Source organism: Palaemon carinicauda, chromosome 9 (assembly GCF_036898095.1).
Source record: "Palaemon carinicauda isolate YSFRI2023 chromosome 9, ASM3689809v2, whole genome shotgun sequence".
In the NCBI taxonomy this organism is placed as follows: domain Eukaryota; kingdom Metazoa; phylum Arthropoda; class Malacostraca; order Decapoda; family Palaemonidae; genus Palaemon; species Palaemon carinicauda.
Genome location: NC_090733.1, coordinates 148,508,705 through 148,522,343, shown reverse-complemented (window position 1 = coordinate 148,522,343; position 13,639 = coordinate 148,508,705).

Sequence of the window (13,639 nt, the reverse complement as noted above, 5' to 3'; positions counted from 1 at the left end):
TTAGGCTCTCCTGCACTACCTACTAGAATGTAGGGAGACAGCACAGCTGAGGGGTGACCTTCAAGAGGACAACTCTAGTAAGGCAGACTGCAGATGTTGTATGATGCCTTTGTGTACGCCACCTAGCGGCTAATTAAGTAGTTGATTCCTGTCCTCTAAGTTTCGTGTTTGTCTTCAGTTCCTGGCTCCCCAAAAAATGTAATAAGGTGCCAGCGTGAGTGATTTACACGCCAAACGAACTATCAATGTGTGAATAAGATCCCAGCCATCTTTCTCAACAACTTAAGAGGCCCTGCCATCATGCCTAGCCACTGTGGCAGACCATCAACCACCCCAGATCCTGGGCCACGCGAGTTTTATGGATGCCACCATCTTAAAAAAAAAAAAAACACTTGGCTTCAGTGACCTTTCTATACTTGTGTTTACCTGTGAACTGTGACATTCTTAGTCCCTGAAGATGGGGGATGATGACCCAGGTGCGGTAGGGGGCAACCCAACATATGTATTCACAAATGACTTGATGGGCATAAAGCCACCCAGCTTTGATTGGCAAGGTTCCAACTTGCCACATTCATTCAAAACTTTCAGAAGATATTGCGAACTGATCCTTGCCACTCCCACCTACACTTGCAAACAGGGGCCAGAGATAGTAAACTACATACTCCTCTGAATGGGGCCTCAAGCGGTAGAGATTTTTGACAACTGGACTCACCTCACGGATGAGCAACGTTCCAGTACGACTGATGTGTGGGAAGCGTTTGTTAACTACTTCAAGCTCAAGTCAAACTTCAGGCTCGCCCGTTTCCAGCTACGCGAACTCATACAGCAGCAGGAGGAGCCGATTGACAGCTACATCAACCGTCTCAAGGTGCAGGCTCAACGATGCAATTTTGAAGGAAACAACCTTGAAGATAACGTCATCGACCAGGTTATCAAAGGTACAGCACATGTCGCAGTAAGAAAAAAGCTCTTGGACGAAGATCCGAAACAACTCACGCTTGACAAAGCAATCGATCTTGCGAGAACTTTTGAGGCAATGCAGGCCCAGCTACAACAATTGGGGCACGTCAACAAATCCAACGACTCTCTTCAGAAGGCGAAGTCGAGACAAGAGCCGTCCAAGAGCAAAAAACCTTTTTTTCTGTGGCGGAAAACCGCATGACCACAAGGACTGTCCCGCCGTAGAGGATATGAGTAGACTGTGTTCGAAAACGGGTCACTGGGCAAAGGCTTGTCAAAACACTAAGCGAGCCCGTTCTAAGTCTAGTGTACGCTCCAAACCTCAGAACAGCCGATCGCAGTCAAGCGCAAATGCGAACCAATCACAGCCAAAGCCGCAACAGCGATTCAACCACCAAGTTAGTGCCGTGATTACGTACGAGCTGAGCAGTGACTGAAAGCATGTCTTTCAACGCAGTGAACAATGATGCCAACAGATCGGAAGCTTACGCATCGCTAAAAATCAAGCCGTACCCTGATCGCACGAAAAACTTGCGAGGGAAGGTCGACACCGGTGCGCAGAGTAACATCCTTCCACTCAAGACATTCCATAACATATTCCCTCGCTATGTCAACTCGGATGGCATCCCGACATCTACAACTCCGTCCAAGACGACGCTCACCGCCTACAACGGAACCGTCATCCGCCAGCACGGTACCCTCGTACTGCCGTGCAAGTTTGCCGAAAATAAATGGGCGAACTGTGAGTTCTATGTGGCCGAGACCGATGGTCCTGTTATTTTTGGTCTACCCATGTGCACGAAACTCGGTCTAGTCACGCTTAACTGTGCCGTTACTCAATCCGACAGCAGTGTGCGTTATACCTCATTGGAAGACATGAAAAGTCACTTCCCTGACCAGTTCGAGGGTATCGGTAAATTGTTCTGAGCAGAAACTAACTCTGAAGGATGACGCAAACCCAGTAAGACACCCGCCGAGATGAGCGCCCATTCAACTACGCGAGCAGATCAAAAGCGAACTCGATCGTATGGTGGGTCTTGAAGTAATCCGTCCCATAGCGGAACCCACCAATTGGGTGTCCAGTATTACATATGTGGCAAAACCTGATGGATCTCAGAATATGCTTGGATCCAAAAGACCTCAACAGTGCTCTAAAAAGAGGTCAACACCACATGCCGACTGTGGAAGAACTAACACATGTTTTTGCTGGTGCAACAGTTTTCAGCAAGCTCAACGCAAAGCATGGATACTGGTGCATAACACTCAACCATGACAGCCAGCTGCTGACCACATTCAACAGCCCATTCGGGAGGTACTGCTTCCGAAGGCTCCCCTTTGGACTCAACGTAAGCCAGAATCTGTTTCAGCGAGCGATGGAGGAGATCTTGCAAGGGCTACCCGGCGTTGTGTCAATTGCGGACGATATTATTGTATACGCATCCACACCAGCAGAGCATTCCGAGCGACTATCCACACTTTTCAATCGAGCTAGAGAGAGAGGACTCGTGTTCAACCCCGCGAAATGCGCGATATCCGTGTCAGAGGTACAATTCTTTGGCAACATCTATTCCAAAAGTGGAGTCCAACCTGACCTAGTCAAGGTCCAAGCCATCGTTCAGCTCAAAGCGCTGACTTCCATCAGTGAACTACAATCGTTCCTCAGAATGGCGAACCATCTGGCACCGTTCGTACCCAACCTAAGTGACCACACCGCCCCGCTGCGCAAGTTACTTCAAAAGGACATTGATTTCCAGTGGCATCCTGAACACGACGAAGCCTTCACGTCCGTAAAATAGCTAATCTGCCAAGCAGGATCTCTCACTTACTTTGACCCGTCACGTCAAAGCCCTCTGTAATTCAAGTAGACGCGAGTCAAGAAGCCCTTGGTGCGGCACTACTTCAAGATGGCTGACCTATCGCTTTTGCATCAAAAAGTCTTCCAGACACCGAAATGCGCTACCCCAACATTGAACGTGAACTATTGGCATGCGTCTTCGGTGCCGAACGTTTCCATACATACATTTACGGCAAACCATTTGTCATCGAGTCTGATCACAAACCACTCGAAATGATCAGTAAGAAAAACTTAAAACTGCCGCCACAGCACGGCTGCAACGGATGTCCCTGCGTAATCAGCGCTACGATTACGGTATAAAGTACAAACCCGGGAGGGAGATGACTTTGCCTGACAGCCTATCGCAACTCCCAAAACACGGCGCCGACGAGCCGATAGACTTGAATATCAAAGTGTACTATGTACAGTTCAGCAACAACAAGCTAGCGGAACTCAGAGGAGCAACAGCTAGTGACGACGAACTCGTACTACTGCAGAGGTATATCATCAGCGGATTTCCCGAGAAGAGAGACTTGCCTGCCGAGATACGTAAAAATTGACCATATCGCGACGAACTCAGTATCGAAAACGGTCTTACGATCAAGGGTGAACAGCTCATGGTCCCGGAAAGTCTGCGTACACAGTACCTCGAAACTATTCATGAAGGTCACCAAGGCATCACGCGATGTCAGGCCCGTGCGCGGATGTGTTTATTCTGGCCAGGTATTAACCGCGATATCGAACAACTCGTCGATCAGTGCCAACAATGCCAGACATCCCAAGCCTCACAACCCAAGGAGCCCATGGAAGCCATCACTCCAAACCTCCCGAACCAACCGTGGCACCCCCTCGGCAAGGACTTGTTTACCGTAAATGACCTGAACTATGTGATTATCGCCGACTACTACTCCAAGTTTCCCGTCATTCACCAACTAAGTGTTGACTCAACAAGCAGAACAGTCGCTCAGCTGACTAGCAGCACATTCTCGTTATTCGGTATACCCAGTACGATCATCACCGATAATGGCCCGCAGTTAATCGTTCAATCCTTCCAAGATTTGCTCAAATCGTACGTTACGCGTACAGTATAAGCAGCGCCCCGTTACATCCGAAATCCCATGGATTTATCAAGCGTGCTATCCGTAAATCTGCAGAGGAAACAGATAGGGCAATGTTAGCCTACCGTACGACACCCCTCGGTACTCGGCTCCCATCACCCACAGAAATTCTCTTTCGATGGAAGCTACAAACAACCCTGCCCGCATGCAACCGCACGCCTAGCGATAACAAGTTTGACGGATATCAAGCAAGTAGGCAGGAAGCGAGCCAAAAACGATACAATGAACACAGCAAGGAGTTGCCTGAACTCCTACCGAGAAAGCCTATTTTCTACCAAGACGCCGCTCACAAGACACGGTCTCTTGGTACTTTCATTGGACATGGTCCAGAGCCAAGATCTTACACCATCACTTGCGACAACACCGGCCGAGCTCTACGTCGAAATCGTGTGCTATTGCGTCCGCGTCATGTCACATTCTCGGATTCCCCGAGTAGCCCTGCTTGGCTCGCAAACACTACAGAGGATGACGCATGGCCAACGGAACCGCAAACTCTTCCAGAGACGGTTTCACCAGCTCGAACATCAGCAACCAATCAACAACAAACTCGCCCCTCTAACAGACTGACGAAACCTACCCAACGACTTATCACACAAATATAAATGTGTAGGCACTGAGCTATTTATACTGATGGCAGAATAAACCATCATTGATAGCCAGTCAGCTGGCATGGGCAGTCTACACCATCCAGCCAGTAAATACTGTTTTTTTTTTTACTATATAAGAATTGTGTACTGATTGAACTTTTGACCTTAATATGTCTTACCCATAAATCATGATCATTTTCCTGTCAAATGAATCTAGAAAGTATTAACTAAGGTCCACAAATACTTACTGATATTTTGAACAGAAACCCTGTAAACCACATTCAGTTAATTTGTATTATCCACATGATTCCACAGAGAATTTTGCATTTGGTTATTATGTCCTTTACATGATACTCTCACAGATATTTTGCATTTTATGGTATTGACCAAGTTTTAATACTTTTGTTCCTTTCCAAGGAAGGGGGATGTTGTATGATGCCTTTGTGTACGCCACCTAGCGGCTAATAAAGTAGTTAATTCCTGTCCTCTTAAGTTTCGTGTTTTTGTCTTCAGTTCCTGGCTCTCCTAAAAATGTAATAGCAGCCACACTAGTAAAGGCAATTGTCAAAAACATAGAAATGCACAGGCAATTGCTTTCAAGCCTACCTCCACTGAGGTAACAATCTGAAATTCTCATCAATCCATCTCATCCCCTCACCTTAAGACCCTATACACAACATCCCCTGTATGCTTCCATAACTCTCTACTACTAAAACAGTGTTGCCAGACTGAATTTAGGAAAATCTGAGGAATTCTTTCAAAAAATCTGTAGAAATCTGCAACTCATTGGGTAAATATCTGAGGAAAAATCTGTAGAGCTTAATGAAGTTTTGTTATCCACCTTATTCAAACAAAACGACATCTGATAATATATGAAGCATGGAGAAGCCTAGACAAGCTACATAAATGGCAAAAAGCAACATGAGTAGACATGCAAAGATTTAATGCATTTTCCCCACAAATATGACATATAATAGTATGCACTTAGCACAAGCAATTTTTACAGCCACTTAGGCAGAAAAAAAGAACATCCAATACAGTGCAGTATAAATCAAAGATATAATTCAAAGACATATATTTAATAGTATGCACTTAGTACAAGCAATTTTTATAGCCACTTAGGCAAAAAAAAAAAAAACTTCCAATACAGTACAGTATAACTCAAAGATATAATTCAAAAACATATAATAGTATGCACTTAGTACAAGCAATTTTTATATCCACATAGGCAGAAAAAAAAACATCCAATACAGTACAGTATGACTCAGACATATATTGCATTGAAAAACAAAAGACAAGCAGAAATAAAATAGACAAAACTATTCCCACATAATATGTGAAATACAAGGAAGCAAGCAATTGATGCCCTCAAAATTTTAGATACAAGTAGATACATGGAAAATAAAACTGAACATATGGGCTACATGCTTATTCATATATATGACTTCCTGTACTGGCTTTTCTTTCCAGGAGTGATTTGCTTACATTAAAGTCATAGCAGCATGCACCCTTTATAAGCTGTTTTGTATGAAGCAAGCCTGTGATGGTTTCTGTTGACAGTTTGTTTCTCGTCTTAGTTTTCATTCTGTTTATTGCTGAAAAAATTCTTTCAACAGTGGCACTGGAGTGAGGTAAAGAAAAAATCTGTAGATTTGTGCCATTTCTCGAAAATAATCTGAAAATCTGAAACCAGCCCTAAAATCTGTAGAACCTAAGATTAATCTGCAGATCTGGCAACGCTGTACTAAAATACTCCGTAGGGACCCTAGGGAGTAAAGGGTTGGACAACCCCACCTGCAACTTCTCTCCACTTTTCAAAGGCCTTACACCCATTTCTATCTACCACTATCCGTGACATGACGGCCCCTTCTACTACCACCATCATGCTTACTCTGTTCGCACCTCTCTCTACACCTAAAAAATCTTTCAATTTTCCTTTTGATTTAACAACCAACCTTCTGTATATTACAGGTTACCTACCGACCGAACAAGGGATAGGCCTGTTGCCAACAGGAAATGTTGGCTACAATACAAGACCGAACGAACCTAGTCAGACCTACTAACCATATGTACTCACTACTCAGAGCCCTAGCGGACTAGCCCCTCTCCACCCACGCTAGGACCAAGGAGGGCCAGGCAATGGATGCTGATGACTCGGGAGATAGACCTTAAAATAGGTGCAAAGCTTCAAAGCTTATACCTGATGTAATTAAGCTTTTATTTATACCACGGCAGTATTATCAATAACATTCTCAATCTTAACTTTTATGCCAATCTACCTTTAAATTCGTTAGGATAATGATTTAATGCAATCTACGCATTACAAGCATTTCTCACCTAGCTGAACATATTGATATAATCTAAAGAATTCGCTTTGCTGAGAAATCGATATCGCAAAGGTTATTTTAGGTAATGATAAATGCGAAATCTGATAAAAACTACTGTCTGGATTTAAGATCCCAATAAAACTGGCTGAAAAACAAAGGAACGAACGAAAAGCAGGGTGGAAAATATTAGTAGTAGTTAGCATTTTTCCCTAGCTTTATACAAACCAGAGTCGTTCTTGTAGGGATATGTTTTCTCGTTAACTACCTCGTCAACCAATATAACGACGTTCAAGCTCCGGCTGAATACGTTGTATGATTAGTATCTGCGAGACCAAATTCTATACTGTATTTACAGCTTTCGAATCGCATATGCATAATACGTGCCAAATTAAGTCAACTTTTTCCATTTTTGGCGACTCAATTTTATAAAATACAACGTAAGAAAACTAAAATACATCCTAAGAAAATGAATCGTACATCGCAAGATACAAAAATTAACAGCTTTGTTTGCCAACCACACTTTTTCACAGGGAGGAAGACTCATTTAATATAAATGCTTTTCAGATTTCGTGTTTTACCAGCAGAAACAGAGATGTGTCGTGGGTATAAAGAGGTTTAGTCTAATCGACAATTCGGAAACTTCGGAGTTTTTTTTTTTTCAATTGCCTTGAAGAAAAGACTGTTTTAACAACGTTGGTGAACCGACCATATAGGCTACAGTAGTTGGAAACCAATACACCGCGTAGCACAGTAAGGAAGAAAGCGTTGTGAACTGACCGGCTGCCTACAGTAATCTGAACTGTTACCTAGTAAAGTATGGGTGATTATGCTGGAAGCTTCTCTCCGAATCCGAATGTCTCCCTCTCGATGATTTGACTGCCTTTAAACTGCCTGTTTCGTTAACAGGATAATCCAGTCTTTCACCTGGACCGCGGTTGTTACCGTAAAACGCGAATTTTACTTAATGTAGTTATTTTACTTATTATTTTATGTAAATAAATACTTCAATAGTAAATTCTATATTGTTTATGTTAGTTCCCAAAGAATATTATTTACTTCGCCTGCCACTTTATTGAGTCACTATGTAAATTGGTATGACATCCCCCGCAATAACACAAGACTATAAAGCATAATTAATGAACCCTTTACCTTTAACATGACTGTTTAAAAAAAAAAAAAAACATTGCAGAAGCTTATAAAATACAAACTTGAAATTGAACAGCGGTTCAAAACCCGTTAATAAGAAAACCTGGTGAGAGGGGGTGGAACACTCAAACTACCAACAAATTGCTGTACCAGTTGGTTAAATCTGTGTGAAGGCTGCGTGTACACACACACACACACACGCGCGCGCGCACACACACTTTTCAATGGCATCAATTTCCAAGGGGGAAATCTCGTGCCTAAAACCTTCCTTTATAATGTCTACAAAATCCTCGTTGGTAACTTTATAAAATTAACGGAGTAAAAATAAGCGCAATACACTAAAATTCTTGAATTATTTTATATGACAAAATTATAGAACCCTACTAAAATGCATGCGATGATCTTGCATTGCAAAAAAAAAAAATGAATTTACTGAATCAACACACTTCAAATAACGTCTACCGACCTTTGGCATACGTATACAAGGTCGTTTGTTTTCATAGGGAATGAATATAATATATAATTTGCTTAATTGAAATTTATAAGTATATCGGCTCTCGAACTGAGTAAAATAATCTCAAAAATGTATTTAAACATTTTTTTATATTCGTTCAGCAATTATTCAGCAACTTCAATTTTCAAGAATTGATTATTGGAACTCGCTGTTCTATGACTTACCAAATTATCAGCTGAAGAAAATTCAGAATACAAAACAGACCCGCTAGATTAATAAAAGGACTACACAATAGGGATAGAGTTACCCCTGCACTAATTAAATTACACTGGCTGCTGGTAAAGGCGAGAATCGAATACAAGCTACTCTTACTAACGTTTAAGATACTGAACCAAAATATCTAAAAGAATGCCTGAAAAAACTAGAAACAAATGTTACCATAAGAAACATGAGTGACAAACAGACTATCTGAACCAAGAACAAATAGTAAATTTGATGAAAGGGCTTTTAGCTACTGTGTGCCTAGACATTATAATAAAACTGCCAACTGAAATGAAGGACTTAAAAGGGAGCAATTGAATTTAAGAAGAAACTAAAGACATTACTTTTCACAAGATCATATGATTTGGAAGATGCTACAATCAAAGAATTGTATAAGTTATAATGAAAATGTTTCGTTAGACGATTGATATGGACCCGCCCGAGTAGTAGTTCACTCGACTTCAGTGGAGGGTTGGATTTAAACCCAAAACAAGTAAATCGTGAAATTCAGCCACGGCCATGACACCGTTTACTGTAAATTCACCTCTGGTTTTGATTTTAGCGGTTTCATTTATACATAGCAAACCTTTCAGATTACCTAAATCATATATACATGTTTTTCTCATCATTAAACGAAACTATGGCAATTGTTCTTTCCAAAGGATTTTGGTTCTTAATCACCTGACTTTAGACCTTTATCAATAACAACCAATGATCTCAAATTGTTTACTTAAACCTTTTGATCTCATATTAAATCAATCTAGACTCAAATCAATTTTAATTCAGCCATTATATTACAACAGTTGGGTATTAACTAAATTTGAACTTTCGTTAGTGCATAATCCCATATAACGCAAGCAACGGCACATAAAATTGTATGAGATTTTGATTTTTGGTGGTATTAAGCAAGATTACTCCACCTCAATGCAACTGCATTACTGGCACACAACATGGTTTCTTTGTCTTGTTAAATTTAAGGTGTATTAGGTAAGAATCTTTGTTGGATCTTCAAAAAGTATTCAGCTATAAACCATGTCCTTATAAGTTTTTCAGTCCTGGGAATAATTAAATTTATGAATATATATATATATATATATATATATATATATATATATATATATATATATATATATATATATATATATATATATATATCAAATCATTTCACTGGTATTTTTGGACACTTAGAAACCAATTTTTATCTCGTGTAGGAACTGAATCGGTAAACATTATGTACAACGAATTCACCTGACGAAGATATAGCATATTATATTCCCCATATGTATATCAGTTTTGTACTTACGCTAGGAAATGTGTTTTAGTTCGAAATGACAAAATTCACGTATAAATTTGAGAAAACTGCCCAATTGTGACATACAGAGTAATGAAAAACTTGAACTTCCTCTTTCCTGTTTTCCTGAGGCTAAACTAACTAGTTTAGCTTTTCGATCTCGTGAGATTAAAGCTCTGTTGATGGACCTTGATGCTTATGGAGGTGTAGACCCAAATGGTATTTTTCCTTTGTTTTTTATAAAGACAGCAGATTTCTTAGCTCCAAAGTTATCTGTTATTTTGCGCAAGTTAGCAAGAAGAGGAGCTTTTAGCACTAGTTGGAGAATTGGTAATGTTACTCCTCTATGTAAATGTGTTTGTGGTAGCTCAAGTCCCACTGATTACCGCCCAATTTCCATAACTCCCATATTATCTAAAGTTTTTGAACGTCTTCTGGCAAAACGTCTTAATAGGTTTGCTGAAGGTAATCATCTACTCCCTAGTTTGCAATTTGGTTTTCGTAAAGGCCTTGGAGCATGTGATGCCCTTCTTACAATCTCCAATGCTGTACAGAAATCCCTTGATTGTGGTCGGGAAGTTCGTATGATTGGCCTTGATTTTAGTGCTGCCTTTGACCGTGTTAATCATGAGGCCCTTGTTTTCAAACTGAAACAGTTGGGAGTGGGTGGGTTGTTTCTTAGCATTATTATTAATTTTTTAAGTAATAGATCTCAAAGAGTTGTTGTTGATGGGCACCATAGTGATTATAGGAACGTGATATCCGGTGTTCCACAGGGTAGTGTTCTTGGCCCATTACTTTTCATACTATATACACATGACATGTGGTTTGGCCTAGAAAACAAACTTGTTGCATATGCTGATGATGCTACTCTCTCTGCATCAATTCCATCCCCTGAATGTAGATCTGGGGTTGGTGAATCCCTTAATAGAGATTTAGCTAGAATTAGTGCATGGTGCAAATTATGGGGTATGAAGTTGAATCCTAACAAAACTCAAAGTATGATTGTAAGTAGATCAAGGACGGTGGCTCCTCAACATCCGGATCTCAGTATTGATAATGTTTCTTTAAATATGTATGACTCTTTCAAAATTTTAGGTGTGATTCTCGACAGTAAATTTACTTTTGAGAAACATATAAGGTCTGTGTCTTCTTCAATTGCAAAAAAAATAGGCTTATTGAGAAAGTCTTTCAAGATTTTCGGTGATCAATCAATTCTGAAGAAGTGTTTTAATTCTTTCATTCTACCTTGTTTTGAGTATTGTTCTCCTGTCTGGTCTTCAGCTGCTGATTCTCATCTTAATTTGTTGGACAGAAACTTACGGTCTATTAAATTTCTTATTCCTGATCTAGATATTAATCTCTGGCACCGTCGTTTAATTAGTTCATTATGCATGTTGCATAAGATTTTTCATAACTCTGACCATCCTTTACATTCAGATCTCCCTGGACAATTCTATCCTGTTCGTAATACTAGGCAGGCAGTTAATTCTAATAGCCAGGCCTTCTCCATCACGAGGCTCAATACTACGCAGTACTCCAGAAGTTTTATTCCAGCTGTTACCAAGTTGTGGAATGATCTTCCTAATCGGGTGGTTGAATCAGTAGAACTTCAAAAGTTCAAAGTTGGAGCAAATGCTTTTTTGTTGACCAGGCGGACATGAGTCTTTTTGTAGTTTATTTATGACATATTTGTTTTTGATGCTGTTAATAGTTTATATATGACATGTCTGTTTTGACGTTGTTACTGTTTTTAGAATGCTTTATTGTTAATTTGTTCTCTTCATTTATTTATTTCCTTATTTCCTTTCCTCACTGGGCTATTTTTCCCTGTTGGAGCCCCTGGGCTTATAGCATCTTGCTTTTCCAACTAGGGTTGTAGCTTGGATAGTAATAATAATACAGAAACAAATCCTAATAAACCATCCGTCAAGTTGTCTTACCCTAACCGCGTGGGGGGGGGGGGGGGTGGATATCAAACCTATTTTTCCTCCAAGTATCAAACCGCTCCCCCTCCCCCCAACTACCCAGTTACGTACATACCAACAGGAATTCTGTACGATATTCGCCCTAACCTACTACGATTCTGTGACCAGCGAATGAAAATTGATTGATTGATTTATTTAAAGTTTTCCAAGCATCCTGGCAGCAAATGAAAAATAAACATCTCATCGTAGATATAGCATGAACAATTGCTAAACCTAAATCGTGCTTGTTTCAAAACCAGAAAGTATCGAAAGATACCATGCTGGGCAAACCGTATACCTTTACGGCAAACTGAAGTTTTTCTTGTTCTCTAAGTATTTCGATTATGTGGATTTTGACCATAAACATCAGTCATGTTTTACAGTATGCAAAATGCCTAATTAGGTATACAATAAACTGATATTGTAGGTTATGTAGCGAGTGAGTAGGGATCCCCAGCGTGATTGGACCAGGAAAGCCGCCCTTAAGGCAGACTGTAGGTGGGCCCATTCGCCATTTACAGTTGCCGGCGTAACTTCTAACCAGATTCAGTCACACACACACACACACACACACACACAAAGATTACTATAAACAAGTCAATTTCTGGGTATGGTATAGAAAATTCGCTCCAATTGTCGAGAAACACTTGCAGGATTTGTTAAAATATATGCTATTTTCCATTCGGTTCCTAATTGTCAAATTCAAATGACATTTTAACTTCTATTCTAATTCTGAAAGCAAGGGATTAAACAAACGTTTGAATCAATTAATCAGACAATTTAACTTACAAGGTACCTTGGAGCAGCCTGCTAATTTTGCATACCAAGCCAAGCCTTAATATTTCCTTCATAAAATTTCCAATAGCTCTTCACGGTTACAACTAAATTAAATCCTTGAGAACCATACTTAGAAAGATCCAATTACTCATGTAATTACCGAAGATCCATCACAAACAAATCTTTTAACTATAAACAACCCTTACTTTAAGCAGAAATTCTGTAATAGCCTACTATCTGCCACGATCATGAAATTAGGAAAATCCCTCCATTAAATATGAAGGTTGAATTAGTTAAGACTCAATTATTGAAACATACCTCGAGTTTCATAGTCCACAACGCATATGAATCTTTCAAATAATTTTGTTTCATCAAAGGGCATTACTAGCGGTAATTTGAATTTCTGGTCCAGTTTCTTGACATTGAGCAAAAACAATCTACCCTCCTTAGTACCAACGGAGAGAGCGACGCCATAACTAACAGTGATTACCGCTTATCTAGTGGTCGAACCAATTGGAATTTAACTCATGAAAAATGTTTCAAGTGATGACAATTTCAAATAATTTATATACACAACCAAAATCAAAGAAAATTGTGTTAGAGAGAGAGAGAGAGAGAGAGAGAGAGAGAGAGAGAGAGAGAGAGAGAGAGAGAGAGAGAGAGAGAGAGAGAGAGAGAGAGAGTACAAGCTGTAACATGGATAACCTTAACCCACAGTTAAATTTCTGGCACAAACTACATTCTTAAAATACTTATGCACTCGAACGTGTCAAAGGAAGTAAATGTATTTAACAGCGAGATACGACACATTGAATAGTGGCAAGTAATGAATAATTACAAAATATTCTTATTCATACAAATTGGAAATCAATAATGAGGATAAGTAACGGTTTGATAGCATAAAGCATTCAACAACC